General features: G+C 39.4%; 1 pseudogene; it reads left to right on the forward strand.

Moving 5' to 3' along the window:
- Positions 1 to 18,947, forward strand: part of LOC117438483 (serine/threonine-protein phosphatase 6 regulatory ankyrin repeat subunit B-like) — a 66,818-nt pseudogene extending 47,871 nt beyond the window's left edge.
- Positions 18,948 to 19,276: the final 329 nt, after the last annotated feature.

Raw genomic sequence — 19,276 nt, forward strand, 5'->3', positions numbered from 1 at the left:
CGAGGGGCTCGGTGCAGCATAGCAGTGACCTCTAGTGGGAAGTAACATTAATACTTCATTGGATAACATTTTCAGGGCAAATTAATTTGTTAGTTAAGACAGGCTTCATTGTCTTTCTGTTTATCTTTTAGTCTTGTTTGCATTGAAATGCATGTACACAGAATCATAGCATCACAGAAGGGTTTGGGTTAACGGGACCTTAAAGCCCATCCAGTCACAACCCCCTGCCACACGCAGGGGCACCTTCCACTAGACCAGGTTGCTCGAAGCTCCATCTCACCTGGCCTTGAACACTGCCAGGGATGGGTCATGATGATGAACAAAGTGTGGCTTTGTCTGGTACATTGTCACTATAGCAGTGTTTCTGAAATTGTTCAGACATTTGGTTACAGTGACATAGGTGTCTTGTCACAGCTTGAGTTGTCGAGAGTTCTGCAACACTGAGAAAAGCAAATGGCACCAAAGTTCTTTGTTGCTGCTAGGTTTTTTAGCAGCTCTGACTTAAAATATAACTTTGTTGAATAAATCTTTTGAATAAGATTCAGTAGATTTGTTCAAGAGAAGGTGTTATTTTAATATGCAGATTTCTTACCTTTATGCAAAATTACGAATGTGGGTTGTTTTTTCCTGCCTTATTTTTTAATTGCCTGCATCACTGTGCTATGAGTGCCTTCTATGTAACAGCTGTAGGAAGATGCACCATAGAGTTTTCCTGTCTGTGGTAATTTTTCTCCTTGGATTAAAAGCAACACAGGGGACAGAAGGAAAATGTTCTTGAAATGTGCAGTGAAGCAAATCAAGTTAGGTGGGTAATAAAAAAAAAGGGCAAGGAAGTTCTGCTCATGGGAATGACAGACTGACAAGGGACCATGTGCCTTAAGCAGAAGGAAAAAACACTGCACAGGCAGGTTGAATGAACTCTTAGCAAAGGAAATTTATCACTGTTATTAATTTGGAGGCCTTCAAATGTGAGATAAGTGCACTTTGGGTTAATACCCATTAAGATGTAAGTTTAGAAGCTTACATTCAAGAGCTATGCAGAGTTCTGTGGAAATTAACTCAGGAGTAAAGCTTGCCGCGGCCAGGTGGAGGGGAGAAAACACCGATACGATGTAGGTTCACAAAATGCTCCGTTTATTGATTACAAGGCTGCTCTTAATATACTGTCTTACACGCAATCACCGCATTACTTGATTGGGCTGCTTCACTTTGCCCACAGAGAGGTACACGCTCCACTTTGCCTCTCCTGATTGGTTTCACACCTTCGCTTCAGCTTAGCGTTACATCATGCTTCTGGCATCTTGTTATTGCGTTCCTGTTTTGCTGACCTTGACGCTTCTTCTTTTAGCCTGGGGTCAGAGGTTCACTTTCTCACAGCTTGCTGTAGGGCCTGTTAAAGCGCACCATGCTCGACCCCCAACATCTCCCCCTCTTTTTTTCAAATAAGCGTTAGTCATCTGCTGCATGCGTTGCATAATACATTGTAACAAGCAAGGTCCAAAAAACAAAATTAACAACATAATCATTATTGGTCCGCTAAACATCATGATTAAACTCCTTAACCAACTACTTATTCCTAACGATTTTAACCAAGAGTCTATAGGATTTGTTTCTACAGTATTTTCTTTAAGTTCAAACAATTTCTTGTGAATAGATTCAGAATGATCAGAAAGAGTCATACAACACATGCCCAGAAGCATTCTAATGCAAAGGGGATGTGAAGCAGCTGCAGAAAGTAAACTGTACAGTGTTAACAGTCAAGGAGTTACACTCCCCCTTTTTTTTTTTTTTTTTTTTTTTTTTCTGAGCAGACAAAAAGCCATTAATTGCAAAGCTTTAACTCCTTATATACTATTGCTTACACACACCTACAGCAATTTGGCATATCATGATTGGATACTTGTCTTGAAGACCCTTAGTGACTAACATATAATTGGTTAAGCACAGGTGTGAGAACTTGACCTCGAACACTTGCCAACAGTCCCAGTTCTCATAACTCAGTGAATTACAGCTTCTTCTTATCTTGCTTGCTTAGGCTTCCTCGGGCCTCTCACGGCCTTGCTGTATCCCTCAGAGTTATTCAGACCTCATGTACCAAATATCCATTCTCCTGTGAGAACACTGTCTCCACATCTCCCCCCTTTTTAGTTTTACTAAAAGTTTTTTTACAATTTCGTATGTCTGCTACTATCACTGCTGGACTTGTGTAACATTACAACCCACTACTCTAGGTAGCATTATTTCAGTAAGACTGGTCTGATTTGAAGTCACTTGAACCTTTATAACATGTGGCATACCAGTGAAATCCTACACACCATGTAACAGGATGGAATAATTGGGATTTAACAGATGTGCTCAGTATAATTGTCCATTACCCATGGTCACACATAATAGAACAGATATTACAAAGATTTTACAAAGATTTCTACCACTGCTGTTTCTTTATGTTGTTCTGTGGCTTTATACTTTTCGCTGGCAGTCAGTATGTCCTGTTGATAGTTGTACACAGCTGGGCCTACCCTTTTCTCCTGGATGGCTCTCTGATAACAGTGGAGGCCATCCCTCACATCGAGGTCTGGCATGGCATGTGTCTCCACTGCTCTACACCTGCTGGTTGCAGCCAGCAGCAGAGCTAAAGGTTCTTCTTGGTTGCAGACACAGAGGCCAACCCAGTCTTGCCCTTAACTGTGGCAGCAGGCATTTGGTCAATCTCAGTCCTTGCACCTTGTTGTCAATGCAGAGTTTCACCTGCTTTACCCAGTAACAAGTCACTACTACAGCAAAGCACACACAGATTTACATTAGCAGAGTAACTATCACAGAGCGCATCAGCATGTTGAAGATGCTGATGGCAGCGAGTGACTAACCAAAGAAATTCTTACCAGTGGAGTTCTCCCACCCTCTTAATTTGTTCCATTATCTGCTTTATAACACTATCATAATCTTAGAATCTTTCTAGCTTTTACCTTAGCATTTTCTAGCAGCTACTGCAAATCTACATGCTCTAACATCTCTTTCACAAGTGACAATTCCATACAATACAAGGTATAGTTTCTTATTAGCAACTGGCTAGTAAATACAGGTGGTTTTATATGCAAAATCACAACCTCTAATAATAGCTACTTTACAAGCATGCATATTCAAGGTGTTAATTTTCAGTTGCCCCTCAAGTGATTTTTTTTTTTTTTTTTGATTACACATGCATATTGTCTGGAAAACAAGCTTTAAGCAATATACATCAAAACTACAGTCATTAATAACAGCTAGAATGTGTTATCATTACCCTTTTTTTCTATTTATTTTTTTTCTATTTTTTTTCTATTTTTTTAAATTTTTTTTCTATTTTTTTCTTTTTTTTCTATTTTTTTTTCTTTTTTTTCCATCTTTTTTTTGTTTTGTTTTCTGTTTTTGGGGTTTTTTTTGTTTTTTTTTTTTTTGTTTTTTTTTTAAAGTCGCTCACCCTGCTTTGCACAGCTAAAATCACCGGCCTATCGGCAACTGCACTTTTGCATTAACCTTTTCCTCGCCCGAAAGGTTAAACTGCTACCTGTTAAAACTTTTACATGAACCTGACAACAAAAAATATACAGAACACTGGTCTGCCCTCATCACACACACACAGACACAGACCACACACATATATGCACATATGTGGGATCCCACAAGCACACTGCACACAACTACAGTATTTGAAACACAAAATCCAGACAATCATTGTTCCCACTGCACAGTCCCACATACAGTGACGTGGCACAAGGACCCTGTAAAGACTATCAGGAAACCAGCTCCGAGAAAGCATCATTGCAGTGCGAGGTGGCAGGCTCAACCTTAGCAGGCGTCCCCGCAGAGGCTCTGCCTCCCTCACATCGCATGAGGCTTGGGCTTTTTTACTGACCAAAATGAACACTCATTCCAACACAGGTGGCCAGCCTATGTTGGAAGAAGTTGCCAGCAATATCTATAAAGGTCTCCAAGGGTAGATAGAAACATGGACATACTTATGTTTACCAACTTCAAGTACATGAGTATCACAGAGAGACCGTATCAAGAGAGTGTATATGGGGTCCCAACTCCAGGTCTGACACATTCTGCCCGATTACCCCTGATAAGAGCATACAAGGAGACCTTCCCATCTCAGGTGGGAAGCACACACACCACGGGAAACGTGCAATACATCCACATTCCCCACCCATCTCACTTCTCCTTTACAGCTACCATTTATCATGAGGATATGGGGGATATAAATCAGGCTTCTTTTCGGATGAATAGGCTCCAGGTCAAAAGCACCATCCAGGTTCAGCATCGGCATTATCAGGCGTCAGGATCTCAGGATCAGCAACAGCAAAATGATGAACGTGCACAGGCTCCTTCTCGGGGTCAATAGGCCTGAGTCGAAAGGATCATCTTCATCCTCATCTTCAGTCTTCACAGCCAGGGCAGCAACCAGCGGAGGTTTGGGGGGGAGGGGGGGCACAATGGTCTCCATGATCTAATTTTTTGACTTTAACATCTCTAAAACAGTTCTCCAAATGACTAACAAACTTTTCACAGCATCATTGCCTTTCGTGGCTGCATTCCACAGCTTAACTCCTTTCACAGCTTCATTGCCTTTCGTGGCTGCATTCCACAGCTTAACTCCTTCACAGCTTCATTGCCTTTCGTGGCTGCATTCCACAGCTTAACTCTTGCCCCATTCCACAAGGATATCTCAAAATCCGGTAGACTCATAAATCTCTGGGTAATGTGTCTTCGACCATTTCAACATTAACTTTAGGTCTGTCTCTTTAACGGTTGCTCCTTCACCTTAAGAAGGACTGAAAACATCCATAAATCAGGGCGCTTCTTCCTTAGTAATTTTCTCCCAAGTCTCGAGATTAAAAGCTTCACCGACTCCCACAGTTCTTCCCCTATCTTACGCCATTGATCTTTGGAGAATAACTGTCCCGTATTTCTAACAACCCCTTCGTCGGCACCAAAATACAAAAGTCCACAGGTTCCCGTCGGGGTATTGATTACCCTGTTTTCTCGCTACGCATAGCAATCCTTCTATCGTAGCCTTTTCTATCGCTGATACAGCGAAACCCATCCCGAACCAGACCGCAGTCTGCCTGACTCACCGGTCAGCCGTGGCCACGTAATTTGAGCTCTTTTCTGACTCTCTCGGGCAGCCGGGATCTCCACCTTCTCTCGTCCGCGGTCTCTCTCTCTCCTGGTATCACGTCGGGGTCACCAGAATGCCGCGGCCAGGTGGAGGGGAGAAAACACCGATACGATGTAGGTTCACAAAATGCTACGTTTATTGATTACAAGGCTGCTCTTAATATACTGTCTTACACGCAATCACGCATTACTTGATTGGCTGCTTCACTTTGCCCACGAGAGGTACACGCTCCACTTTGCCTCTCCTGATGGTTTCACACCTTCGCTTCAGCTTAGCGTTACATCATGCTTCTGGCATCTTGTTATTGCGTTCCTGTTTTGCTGACCTGACGCTTCTTCTTTTAGCATGGGTCAGAGGTTCACTTTCTCACAGCTTGCTGTAGGCCTGTTAAAGCGCCCATGCTCGACCCCCAACAAAGCTCCTATCACCAACTACTCCATAAGCCACTTGCAACTGATGGGTTTTATTACGCCGTTTCACAGCACTACATTGTGCTTAGGACCAAAGTGATACCACAAACCAGACACTGTGTGCTGCCACTGCTGCTTGCAGTGGCTTTAATTCACAGTGCAAGAGGTAAATTGGGATATTTTGATACCTCAAAGGGCATTCCTATGGAATAAATCCCTTGTACATTTGCACACACAAAAGTGAATACCAGTGCAATGCAGTGCACTGGGAAGAGCCAAGGTGGCAAGCGTGCCCATCCCCTGCAACAACGTTTGCCTTCATTCCTTCTAATTACACAACGCAATGGCAGTTATGGTGGCCTGAGGTGGTGGATTGGATTACAGGAATCTGCAGAGCTCCATTCAGTGAGGGGATTTGTAACCTCAGTAGAGAAATCACCTAATGAAGTAGTTCTTTTTTCTGCCTATCCCCCTGAGGGAAGAGACTGCCTCTGACCTCATCATATGGAGAATTTCCTTAGCCAAAATTATATGTTCCCTGTGTAATTTTATTACCACCAGTCTTTCCCCTGGGTAGCTTGGGGAATCCATTGTGGATGTTCCCCTAGGGTTAGTGTTGTAGCTCTGCTGGTAAAGCTAATGTTCCCTGCAAGGTCTGTAATGCTTTGCAGTCACTGGGTCAGCTCCTAAGTGTTTCTGGGAGAGTCTGTTCTAAAGTTAATTTACCAACCCCCTTGTCAGACATTGGTTGAACAAGTCATGATTTCTCTTCCTCCCACTGGGAGAAAGAACAGATCTCTTTTCTCCCCTAAGCCAGTGACTCATCAGCCCTGCAGAGCTGCCTACATGTTACGTATATGGCATCACTTAGTGGTAAATAGCTTAAAAAGTCCTTTATTTGTCTGGTTAGAGCAACTAAGATTGTTCTTGGATGAGTTATTTAAATGTGATGTGACAGAGGTGGTGTCCAAGGGTTCTGCCTCAGCCACAGGGTGTAGGCAGTGTGAATGCATGACTTGCTGTAATAAAAACATGATCCATAGCTACGGAGTACATGTATTACTGGTTTTCAAAGAAGAAAATACTGATCTCTTCATCCCATAAAAGGCTGAAGCCTTTAAGCCAGCTGACACACAGATGGGCTTCCAGTGTCAGGCCCTGCAGAACATAGTAACTCAGAGCTGTTTAAACAGCAGTGGCTTACATTTTAAAATGAAAGTTCCAGTTTTGAGAAGCAGCTGTGGCTTCCAATGGCATTAAATGAGAGGAAAAACCCAAAGGGAATTTTAGTCTCTGGAGTGACGAGCTGTTACAAATATGACATGTGTGTGGTTGGTCATTCTGTGCAGATGCTTCTGTTTTCCTAGCAGCACTGAAGACCTTGCTTGTACAGTGCACACAAGAAGCAAGAGCTTTGATCAGGTACTTCCTGCTGTGGTTCCAAACCTGATAACAAAAAGCCTTGTCTTCCTGCTCAGTCTGTGGGATTCTGAAATGCTGTCTGGTTTAGTAGAATCTTCTCAGTACGGAAAATCACAATCTCCGCTTTACTCATGTGGGATTTTTGTATAAGGGACTTAATCCTTGTTGAGGTCAGGGAAATAACAGATCACCATTTCACATGCACAAGTTACATGAAAATTGTGTGAATATTAGTTTCTTATACTGTGGAATATTTTGTTTATAAGAAAATTTCTTATCCATAAACATTCCAGTGGAAAAATGTCCGAAATTAAACACATTTTAATTGAACATGCCTTTTTTTTCCCTTTATAGTCATTAACGGCCATACACCTTGTTTAAGGTTGTTGTTGGAAGTTGCAGACAACCCTGATGTGACAGACGCCAAAGGACAGTAAGTTTTATTTGTGATGGGGTTTTTTTCAGCTCTGTGATTCAAACAGCATCTCGGATTTCTCACCAAAATCGAAATACTCTATTTCCTGTACTTATCCTTATAGATTCTGGCAGAGATTATAACATACATATTCAGTTGACCTAAGCCATTTGAAGAGGATTGTACATAAATCTGAGGCTCTGCATCATACGTTAAACAATTGTTCATAGATGCTGGGGAACAGATTCAATAGAAACTAACAAGCTCCTAAGATGTTTCTATAGAGTCTTGCTCTTTATCAAACACTGCCGTTCCAGGGTTTACTTGGTATATCAGGCTGGTGCAGTGGGACAGAATGTTTATTCGAGGTGACACATGCATCTGAGATGTTGCTACAAAAATTCTGTTTTTCATTAAATGCCAGTTATAAAGCAACAATAACGTATATTTTGAAGTGAAAATATGACTTGAATAGTTTGAAAAACTCGTGGGGTGCCTGGAACATACCTGACTGTACATATAGTTTTAAATGGTATTAGTCTATCTAAATATAGAAGGAGAATAGATCTCTTCAGAAACAAATGGAAGATATGTTAGTCCAAATTCTGTTTTCCTCATGTCCCATGCAATCGTGCAGCACTTGCACAAGAAATGCTTTGGGTGGTTTTCATCTTGGTGGCTAGCAGGACATTCATTCACAGCGCTTGGGTATTGTAAAGCTCATGGAGGTGACAGTAACTGTAGGTTATTAAGACAACAGATTGTTTTGAATAATGTTGCTCTGTAAATGGCTTACAATTGAGTTTGTATTTCAGTCATGGTAGTTGGTTGTTAAACATCTTAATAACTTCATAGAAAAGGTCTTCACTTGGGTGTTACATAGAGAGAAAGAAACAGGATTGTGCTTCGGAATGGAGAGAAATGCAGGACTTCCTGATCCTTCTATTCCTGTAAGTTAGCATTAGGAAGTAGCATGTCATTTTATAACTGTGACTGGTCTGGTTTTGTCTTTTTCTAGAACCCCACTGATGCTTGCAGTGGCGTATGGGCACATTGATGCTGTTTCTTTATTACTTGAAAAAGAAGCATCTGTAGATGCAGCTGATCTCCTGGGATGCACAGCTTTACATCGAGGGGTGACTTAATTTTTACAATTCTTACTTATTTGTTTTACTGTGAGTACAACTCACTCATAAATACAGAGATAATGCATGTAGGAAATACTGTAAATGATTGGAAATATAACCACACACAGTCAATGAGGTAAAAAGCAGGACAGATCCACTCTCAGTAATGCTCTGCTTTTGACTTTCTTTCTTGTTTGCTTCAAGTGATTAGCTGAACTACTGATGAGACCATTTTTTCTTGGCTCTAGGTACTTACAATAGCAATTGTTATTCTTAGAACCAAGCACCTATGAATTCCGAAAATAATCTCTTTAAAAGACCTGCCCAGCAGTTATTCCATTTTTCTCAGGGAGGTGGCGTAAATAATGTAAAGCTCAAGTTTTTAATAGAGGCAGTGAAACTTGAGGCATACCTTTGCTGGGAGTCACCTTCTTAGCCAATGTAAAGTTGATGCAAGAGGCGATACTTACACAGAACTCCCTGATGACTGCAGTGAGCAGTTCTGCTTAGGAGTCCAGCACATAATAAAAGCTATGGCATAAGTTCTGTATTGATAGTGATGCGTTAACATGCTCAGAACACCAAAGTAGTTAACTTACATATGATACAGAGGTCATTGATATAGTAGCTGGCCAGCTGTAAAAGCAGCTTTTCCTATTTCTGATGATATAGTTGATCCCTTTTTTCCACAGTTCTTCCCTCACATTCATACATGATTTGAGAAGTCAGACTCAGGTTTTCTGAACTTCACCCCTATTTCATCTGTTTCCTTAGTCTTAAACTCCTCTTTGGTTTTGTACCTCACTTAGTGGAGTCTCTTCCACAGAAAGCCTTTGAAAGACAGTGCCAAGTGTATTTCAATATATCAGTTATCACAGGTACTCATGGGAGAAAAGGAGCTTTCATTTCTGTTTTCTGAATCCCATCCAGGCCATCTCATGTTCACAGGCATCAATCCTATTCCATATTTCCTGTCCAAGAATCTGTTTTATGTCAACCTCTTTACTCATTTCTCTGTTACCAGATTATGACCGGCATGAAGAGTGTGTTCAGATGCTGTTAGAGAAAGAAGTATCTATTTTATGTAAAGATGCCAGAGGCAGAACACCTCTGCACTTTGCAGCAGCTCTGGGTCACGCCACTTGGCTAAGTGAATTACTGCAGATAGCACTTTCAGAGGAAGACTGCAGTTTGAAAGATAATCAAGGTTATACACCACTGCACTGGGCTTGTTACAACGGTAAGATTCTCCCTGTGGGCTTAGTTCAAATGTGGCCTCAGTTTTAGGGAAGCAACCTAACACTTTGAGAAGCTTGAAATGAAGAAGCAAATTATCTCTCCTCTACTTGCTCTCCATAGTTAGCATTTGCTCTGTTTGCCCTTCAGCTCAGAACCCAGGGAAATTACAGCATTACCTCCTAGTGGCTTTGCAACTCATCTAATCCCTGTCACAGGAGGCCAGGGGGAAGTTCTGGTTTTACTGATGTCAATGATGAAATTGATTTCTGTGAGTCCAGGAATGCTCCTTTAAGCAGTCACCTTCTTATTTATTGATGTGAACACCACATGAATAGATGGCTATTCTGAACTGATTATTCTAAACTGGATCATCTGATCTTGTTGCTAAATATGAGGACAAAGCTTCTCAGTATCATAAAGTCATAGAATAGTTAGGGTTGAAAAGGACCTTAAGATCATCTGGTTCCAACCCCCCTGCCATGGGCAGGGACACGTCCCACTAAACCATGTTAAACCATGTAATCAGTTAAGATCATCTTTGGAGATGCATAAAGCAATTTATAGAACATCACTTAAAAAAGAGACTGTTTTTCCCTTTCCTCTTTTCTCAATAAATGCTAATAGTAGCTTGGATCTGTTTTTATTTTATCACATTTGTTATTATTGTTTATTATTTTATCACATTTGTTATTATATACACATTGTGTTCAACTTGGAACTTCACATATTAAATTCTAATCTGTATAAGCCTAATATGAATGACGTGAATTACCTGTGTCTGATCTCTTACAGGTCATGAAAACTGCATAGAGGTACTATTGGAACAAAAATTTTTCCGCACATTCTATGGTAATAGCTTCTCCCCATTGCACTGTGCTGTGTAAGTAGAAATCTCCAGTACCTAACACAGATCTGTTGGTTTAGGATATGTCTGGAAGAAGTAGCAGTATGAGAAGAAAGTCATGCTTTTTTTGAGGTTATTTTAAGGCTGATCATTAAATTGTCCTAATGCTTCTGCTGCAAAAGTGGCAGACTAAAGAGTATGTTTGCATAAATGTCTTACATTTAGGCTTTTTGATAAAATATCAGCTTACAATTAAAGAGCTGCATTTCTGCTCCCTTTCTAGTTTCTTTTCCCTTGCTGACAATTACACACCTATGCCTTTTTTTCACACAGGGTGGAACTTTATAGCTCTTCCTTTCTCAGGCCATGACCTAGGCTATAGTGCTTTGGTCTGTGGATGTATTGAGCTTTTGAGGTTCCTTTGAAAGCCAGAAGCTGAAAGTTAATATATTGGTCAGAATCAAGGTGATCCTTTTTTAGCAATAGAAACAAAGCCTTAATGAAGGAAGGACTTTGAAAGAAGCATCTATGTCACGCCACAATTGTGTTTTGTGCAGGCCATGTTTTTGCCAAGACATCCTCAGCTGAGTGTTTTCCAGTCTGATTTTCCTCATGGTCTTTTTTCCTTCTGAGATAATCTCACGTCTTAAAGGTTTGGTATTCCTTACTCAGATCCTAGCCAAAGGGACCAATCAGCTTTAGAGGCAAATTCTATATACAAAGTTCTCATATTACTTATGAACAACAAAAAGTGGTGGTTATCATGAGTTATGCCTATACTTATTAAAACATAAAAGCATATAGAAAGCACTGCTTTTATTCTACTTAAAACTAAGGTCTTTGTGGCTGAAACATAGTGTTTGAAACCGAATTTCAAATGACAGCTTTGAAGAAAAGTGCCTTGATCGAGTGCTTTCCAGATCCAGGTGTATTTGACGTATAAACTAAAAGATTTTAAGATACTAAGGTTTTAATCCTAGGTTTGTGCAGCACTTCCAATTACCTTTTCAGTTACCATAGTGTACTGCAGGATCAGCTTTGCTTTTAGAGATTGAAATCCATAGTTGCACGTGTAGTTTGGTTAAGTGGAGAGATCATGAATATTCAGAAATGTGACTGAAAGCATGAAGGCAAAGGTATGTTAGGATAACCAGTAAAAATATTAATGGAAGTAAAGGGAATTAATATTGTAAAATGGGTAAAGATGAAGACATTTTACCTTTCTGAAAATTACTTTTTTTGGCAGAATCAATGATCATGAAAACTGTGCATCACTGCTCATCGGAGCCATCGATGCCAGCATTGTCAATTGTGAAGATGACAAAGGAAGGTAATAGTTTCTTAAACAAACTGCATTTCACAAATCCATCTAGTATTTTTCGCAGTTCTTTCTGAACCTCTGAACTATCTTGGTTGAGCTAAGACTTGCCGTGCTGACTCTTTGAGGGCAGATACACTGCAACAAAGTTAAATGGTGGCTCACTTGAAGCAGGAATACTATGGAAGTACTCAGTTTCATAGTACATATGAAAAGAATACAGAAGAAAGAGTATTTTGTTTGTGCAGAACATCCATGACTGCAGGCTGTTTATTGTTTAATTAAACCAAATTCAAGACCTTCAGTAACAGTGATCACTTACTCCTGTAAGGCTAAGACCATCTCACCTCTTCTGATAAGAAAACCTGATGTATGACTATGAGCTGGGCTGTGTACCAACTATCTTTCTTCTCTATTAGTCATGCTTCAGACTCAAAATGCTACAGGGAGACAGTGAACAAATTCTAGTGTCTCAGCCTTGTGAAACTGATAACCTTCAAAATGGATTGCATTCCTTCTGCCTTTTATATTAATGCTGTTGTTGTGCAGCATCTTTGATTATAACTTCAAATACTTTAGGTTTTTTTAGTAATGGATCTGTTCTTTTCTAATGGTTTCTTCCCATCTTAGGCTTGTTGAAGAGTAAAATTGGATGGATAAGACTGCGGGATTACACCGCTTTTTGTGTCACACACTATGCTCTGTTAAATAAATACGCTGCTAATATGAGGTTCTGAGATTTTCCACACTGTCATATCTACCTCCTGCTTCCCTGTTTTTAAAGTTGATGCTGCACCAGGACAGACACTGTAACTATTATTTAATTTACTTCAGCTGCTGCTACTCTATAGCTTTCCCCTGGTGATAACTTCAAGTTTTGTAGGAAAACAAGTTAAAAAATGGCTTGCACTTCCAGGTTCATGGGCAGGTAATCTAACAGGAATATTGCCATTCCTTAGCAACAGCTGTGGTCATGTCACTTTCCCCACAGAACACCCCTTCATGCAGCAGCCTTCGCAAATCACGTGGAGTGCCTCCAGCTCCTTCTGAGTCACAGCGCACAAGTGAATGCTGCGGATCATGCAGGAAAAACACCACTCATGATGGCAGCTCAGAACGGTCACACAAGTGCTGTAGGTAAGTACATCCTCCGTTTGTCTCAAAGGGTGAATGCTACTGCAGTGACCATCCCAAATAAGTAATCATTTTTTCCCCATGAAAACTAGGGAAGGAAAATAAATTATGTGGCTGTCTCTGAGAAGCTACTTTTACATCTGTAAATAATTTCTTTTCCTCCTCAGCCATTGTTTCTCAGCAGACTTGGTGAACATTTACAGGAACAAACTTGTGTCTTACTTCCTCCTAAAAGCACACTGTAAGGAGCATGAGGGGAGCAGTAATTCTATTCCCTTGTTTACTCCCTTGATTTTATGGAGCAGTAAAACTGCATGTGTGAAAAAGATTATGTAACCTTTTCCTCTGCTCCATTATGGGAAGTCCTATGTTTCAAAAGGCAGCTATCAGCAGCTGGTTTTCCAGACTAGACTATATACTACAGGCATACAGATTAGGATCATATTGACTTAACAGAATTCCCTTTTCTTTAGCTTCAACAGCACAGACTGCTGAATTCTTTATATCCACTTAGTCCTCTCAAAGCAGGAGCCACAGTTGTTCTTAGGAGGTGATTCAGGCAGAATTTGCTGATTCACAGATGGGGAGGTTCATAAATAAACTTCAAAATGTACATGTTTTTGTATACGTTTGACAGTTTGGGGCACAGTGAATGAACTGTTAGCTCTGCCCTTGCTTGCTGATTAACTGCACAAGATTAGTCTGTTCTCATTCATTATTGCCATTGCATGTTCATAAAGCTTACATCACATACAGGCTTAACTGAGTAGCGTGCATGCACACATATACTGAAATAGTAATTTTTTCCCCTCTATTTTACAAGTTTGTCTGCCCATTGGGTTTGTTCATTGATTTCTTTTCTATACCTCAGACTTTTTGGTGAACATTGCCAAGGCTGACTTGACATTAAAAGATAAGGAGTCGAATACGCCTTTGCACTTGGCTAGCAGTAAAGTAAGTTGAAGATCTCTGTATGCTTCTATTCTTGTCACAGTCTGTCTGTAAGTGTGTGTGTGTGTTTTTATACTCCTAAGATTTTTTCCTGCAATGGAAACGTGGTGATTAAACTTGTGGTGAGGAAGAGGACATTGTTCCAAGTTTTTTCTCAAGCCTGCATTAAAGTTTTGTAAATTGAGAGACATGGGTGCCTTTTACAACAGCTGAAATCTAAGGACATAACACTAAAAGAAGTAATGGAAAACCCTTTCAGATTTTACCCAATGATCTCACTGTAAATAGCATAGCTTCAGTTACTCTCCAATTTCTGTGGAAGAAACCCAAAATCTTCTCTTAATGGAACAGCAGTAAAACCAGAGGCACTGATAAGACTGGTGGTGGTGTCTCTTCCCACCCTTTCTTCCTCTTACTTCCGATTGTTATTGCTGTTTTTGCAAGAAAAATGCCCGATGAATTCCCCCTTCTGAGCCTTTTCTTTTGCTCTGAGCTACAGACTCAACTCCAGTGCAATAGTGTTACTCCAGTTTCTGCAGGTACTGAATCTGCATACTGCCTCACTGAATTCCCAATGTCTTTCAGCCAGCTATTCACATGCCAGAGTTGTAGGCTCTACATCTGTGACCTGCTGTGCTGAAACAGTATCAGAAAGAAGGCCCAGATCTGTATTATTTCCACAGTTGCATTGTCAGAGCTCTCACACTTGAAGGGATTTTGTAGTAGCTTATCAATAACACAAAAGGCTTTTAAGATCCAGAAAGTACAGTATTCATTTCTGAGATTCAACCATCTCTATGTTATTATAGTCCTAATGTAGTTATAATAAATAATCCATTGAATGGCTCTCAAGAGAAATAGTAATCTCTGAAAGCTGAGGAGGTGAATTCATATATAAGGAGTGAAGAATTGAAAGACAGGTAAATGTCTAAATTTCCAATATGCTAAAGCATCCTTGCAGTGGCACTTCATAAATGGTATTTTAGGGCTCCTCCAGTTCACCTACTACATATCCATATATGTTGAGTACTATGCTTTGTATTTCAAATTGAGTTATTAAATTTCATTTTTATATGGAGCATTTTGTTTGTCACAGTTTTACATTCTTCAGCAAATTAACACTATTTTCGTCCCCCTCCAACTACAGGGTCATGAAAATGTGCCTTGCTAATACTTGACAAGATACAAGACAGAGCCTTATTAATGCAAAAAATAATGCATTGCAGACGTAAGTAAAGCCTGCTCCTACTAAGTTCACTTGACTTACAACAAGATTCCAATTTCACATTTCAAATTCATGTCTCAGATTTTCTCACTGAACAAAAACGTAAATTTCTGATTTATTTTTTTTTTTTAGTGTTTGTCCTTGACAAGACCAGATTTATATTGTATTTTCACTTTTAATTTTGTTTCCTTTGATGCCACTTCTATACATGGGCTGGTGGAAAAATTAGACGGGGTCATTTATTTGAAGACTGTATCAAAATGTCTATTAATCCTCAGACTATGCAAGTAGACATCTGGCATGTCCTAACTTTTTGAGCTTCACCTTAGATCTAAATAATTCATTTAGACTTAAGGTGGTACATTTAATTTCAGAGGTTTTTTAAGGTGATATTTATGTACAACTGCCCCTCCATACCATCTATTATCAGCAGAGTTAAAACCCAACAATATTCTTACTCCAGCTGCAATTATTTGACTAGTATGGGGGAATTCCATTGTAAAAGATTCAACCACAAGTTTAGGTGGCAGATCATCTAGTGCTTGCAGAAGAATTCATTCTATCTTAGCCCTTTTTTCCCCCTTCCAATATAAAATTGGTTTTCCCTCCTATTAGCTGCCTCCAGACAGAAGCACTGGGTGTCCACCCAGGGTCCACCCAGGGAAGAAGCAAACTAGTGGCTCTGTGTTAACAAGAGATTCACACATGCAAGGATATAAAGGCAATACAATGATTTTGAGCAATCTGTAGTAGCCAGACTTAAGGATGGAACAAAGGCATTTATTCAGTGTCAGATTATTTTCCTTTAAAATTTCAATTGTGTTCTGCAAACAGTGGAAAAATTAGAGTTATTTTTAAAGAAAGCCTTTAGACTGGAAAGATATAAAGCAATCTTTATGTATGTAAAGGTAATTATATTTGTCTTGCACATATATTTTATAGGTATGAAACATGATGATTATTTTAAAGGCTGCAGTATAATTTAACATCTACAAATGATTGTAATGATCCAAAGAAGGAAAACACTGTCTTTAAGTATTACCTAACTATCTTTAGAAAATCTATTTTAAATTGAAGGTGAAATTTGTTGTTTTTGTGTAGACCTCTCCATATTGCTGCACGAAATGGCTTAAAGATGGTGGTGGAAAAATTGCTAGCCAAAGGGGCATGTGTCCTAGCAGTAGACGAAAATGGTAAGTAAATAATATACTTCAGCAATCTTCAGTAGACCTAGCAGGTAACTTTACAACAGACTGAAGCAATAGACTTAAAAGCTGATGATAGACATCACTGATGCTTTTACCCCTCCAAGAACAGACAATGAGCTGTGTGAGTACCTATTAAAAACTGTGTGAGTACCTATTAAAAAAATAAAATAAAAGATACTATTTCTTTTCTTTAATATGAAAATGTATTCTAAACATCACAGTGGTCCCTTTTACTATTCATTTTGCATGTACTGCCAACAGCTAGTCTTTTTTAATGCTTGAGTGCAGTGGTAACTTGAATTTCCTAAACATGCAAGTGGCACCGGATAATTCTGACGCTTGCAGAAGAATTAAGGATTATGCATTCAATCAGCGCATGTTTAAATGGGTAGGAAGAAAACCATCACCATATGTTGATTGTGTCCTAGTTCATTCTGAGATCAAAGCTTGTGCTTACCAATTGTGTGACCTAATCCAAGATGCAAGTAAATTACTGTTGCTTCAAAAAATACATGATTAGTTAATAAAGCCAATAATTTTGTTTCAGATCTCAATGAAGTCCTTCCCCAAACATTATAAAGCCCATAGAGAGCTGTGCTTCTAAATTAATGTTTTCAAAAATGGCTTCCTGAAATAAGCTAGTCTTTCTTACAATACTTGACATTAATGTAACAATTCAGTACCTCCATCTTCCCATATCTATAAAATAACAATAATAATACTCACCCATCATTGCAAGAAATTTGAGATCAATGGATGAAAAGAACTTGAGTGGTGAGTATTTACTATTAATCAAATGCTACCTAGGTACACTTGCATGAATGAGATCCACCACAGTCATCTGACCATAACCTCATTTTAGAGACAAGGGACAGAAAAATTAACCAGACCAGCTTCTAACCACAGCTTTTATCATTAAAATTGTGCATACAGATCCAGCTAATTTGCACGTATGTAATGAATGGAAATTGAGTTTAAATTTTAGACATATTTAGTTTTTGTAGGAACAACTGCATATACTGTTTAAAAGAGAGAATTTAAGTACAGTCTTTGTGTCAGTACAACTTTAAAGCTTAGACCTCAGTAGAAGAGGAAACGTCACTTAGGATATGCATACACTATAGTCAGTGCTTAAATACAGGTAGTTTGCTATGAAACTACACAATGTAGGTGAGTCTGGTGTAGGTTAGTCCACCAAACTCACCTACATTGCAGGTGTTCTTGGCTTACTTGAGGCAGTAGGATATCAGTAGTGGTCACTGTCTCAAATTACTGTTGCTGCAGCACCTAAGATTTAGCCATCTGGAAAAAAATTTTGTTTGCTCTTATCATAAAGCAGGCTTTGTTGGAAAGTGCTGGAGTACTACACAGCAGCCTGCAAAATGTATAGATGGCAAGTGTAATCAGCACACTGGTTTCCAAGGTTTATATATACGAAGAGCTGCTTGAGGGGCAGTGGTAGGGCAGGAGCCAAGTTAAACAGTAGTGAAGACAAACTTCACTGGCTCCCCAGTTCTTTGTTTTACTGACATCTGTATACTGTTAACTTGCATTTAAATTGTGTGCTGTGCTTTCTGAATACAGTTGTTATTCTTCCAATATAATGTAAATTTGGGTGACATCCATGTAGCCATACCTGCTAACAAGTACCATGTGTACTAGTCTAATTCTTTTCTAATTCCTAAATAAACTGCTTTCTGAGTACTCAACTGATACTCAACTTTTAAAGACTGATTAGTCTTTAAAATACTTTGCTTTTTACTTCAAAATACTTTTAAACTAATATCTTTCATGTTCTGATGAAAGTCATTGTTCTCAGAATGAGACTTGTTCATATGCACAGAAACTGAAGCCAGTTTCTGTCCCTGTTGCTGTACTCCCGTGTTCTGTATTCATCATACTGTCTGTGCTGTAGAACTGTTGTTTAGCAAGTGCTTTTATTCATATTGTGAAGTCTGTTTGCTGCCTGATTTTCAAAATACAGTGCTTGTTGTGGTCACAATGATTTGAATGCTCCATGAAGTGTGTATTTTCCCAGCATGTCTAATTTAAAGTAAGTAACATACCCCTGTTGCCTGGCATGATTGTAACTGAACATACATCTCCCGCTTACGACATCACCTAGAGATGTATATGAGGAATGCTCAGTGCGTTCTCAGCCCTACCTTCGTACTAACCATTGCCTTGTCTGCATTTGTGCCCAGGTCATACGCCAGCCCTGGCTTGCGCTCCTAACAAAGACGTGGCTGACTGCCTGGCACTCATTTTGGCAACCATGATGCCTTTTTCTCCTTCCAGTTCAATGACGGCTTTCAACTTCGTTTGTTTTAAAAAAGACAATTTGGGCAGGACACACCTCTGCGATGGCTCCAGTGTGGGTAGCATAAACTCTTACAATAAGCCCTTAAGTAACAACGTAGGAACAGAGGATGGGTACAATGAAAATGATTCAGATTCTGAAACATTTTGACTTTTTGGTATTCAGAAACTTCTTTTCTCTTTTCATTATTGTTTCATTTCAGCTTTATTTTTGTCTTTTTAAACAGCTTAAATCCCAAGGCCATATTCTTAACTATTACTCTTGACCAAGTATATTGAAAGATTTTAGTGTTCATAAGAACAAAGCCTTTAAATAACGAAGTTAGAGGGTTTACTGGAATATATTCCCATTAATGTTCTGCAGCTTTTCAGATTCCTGGTGTTTTCTTTAGGCCCTAAGTGCCCCTGTGGAAAACCTCTACCTCTTATTTTAAGTAGAAAAGTGAAAATGCCTTTTTTTCTTTTTGACAGCACAAATAACAGGGAGCTGTTTGTAAAAAGTT

This window comes from Melopsittacus undulatus, unplaced genomic scaffold (assembly GCF_012275295.1).
Source record: "Melopsittacus undulatus isolate bMelUnd1 unplaced genomic scaffold, bMelUnd1.mat.Z mat_scaffold_357_arrow_ctg1, whole genome shotgun sequence".
NCBI lineage: Eukaryota > Metazoa > Chordata > Aves > Psittaciformes > Psittaculidae > Melopsittacus > Melopsittacus undulatus.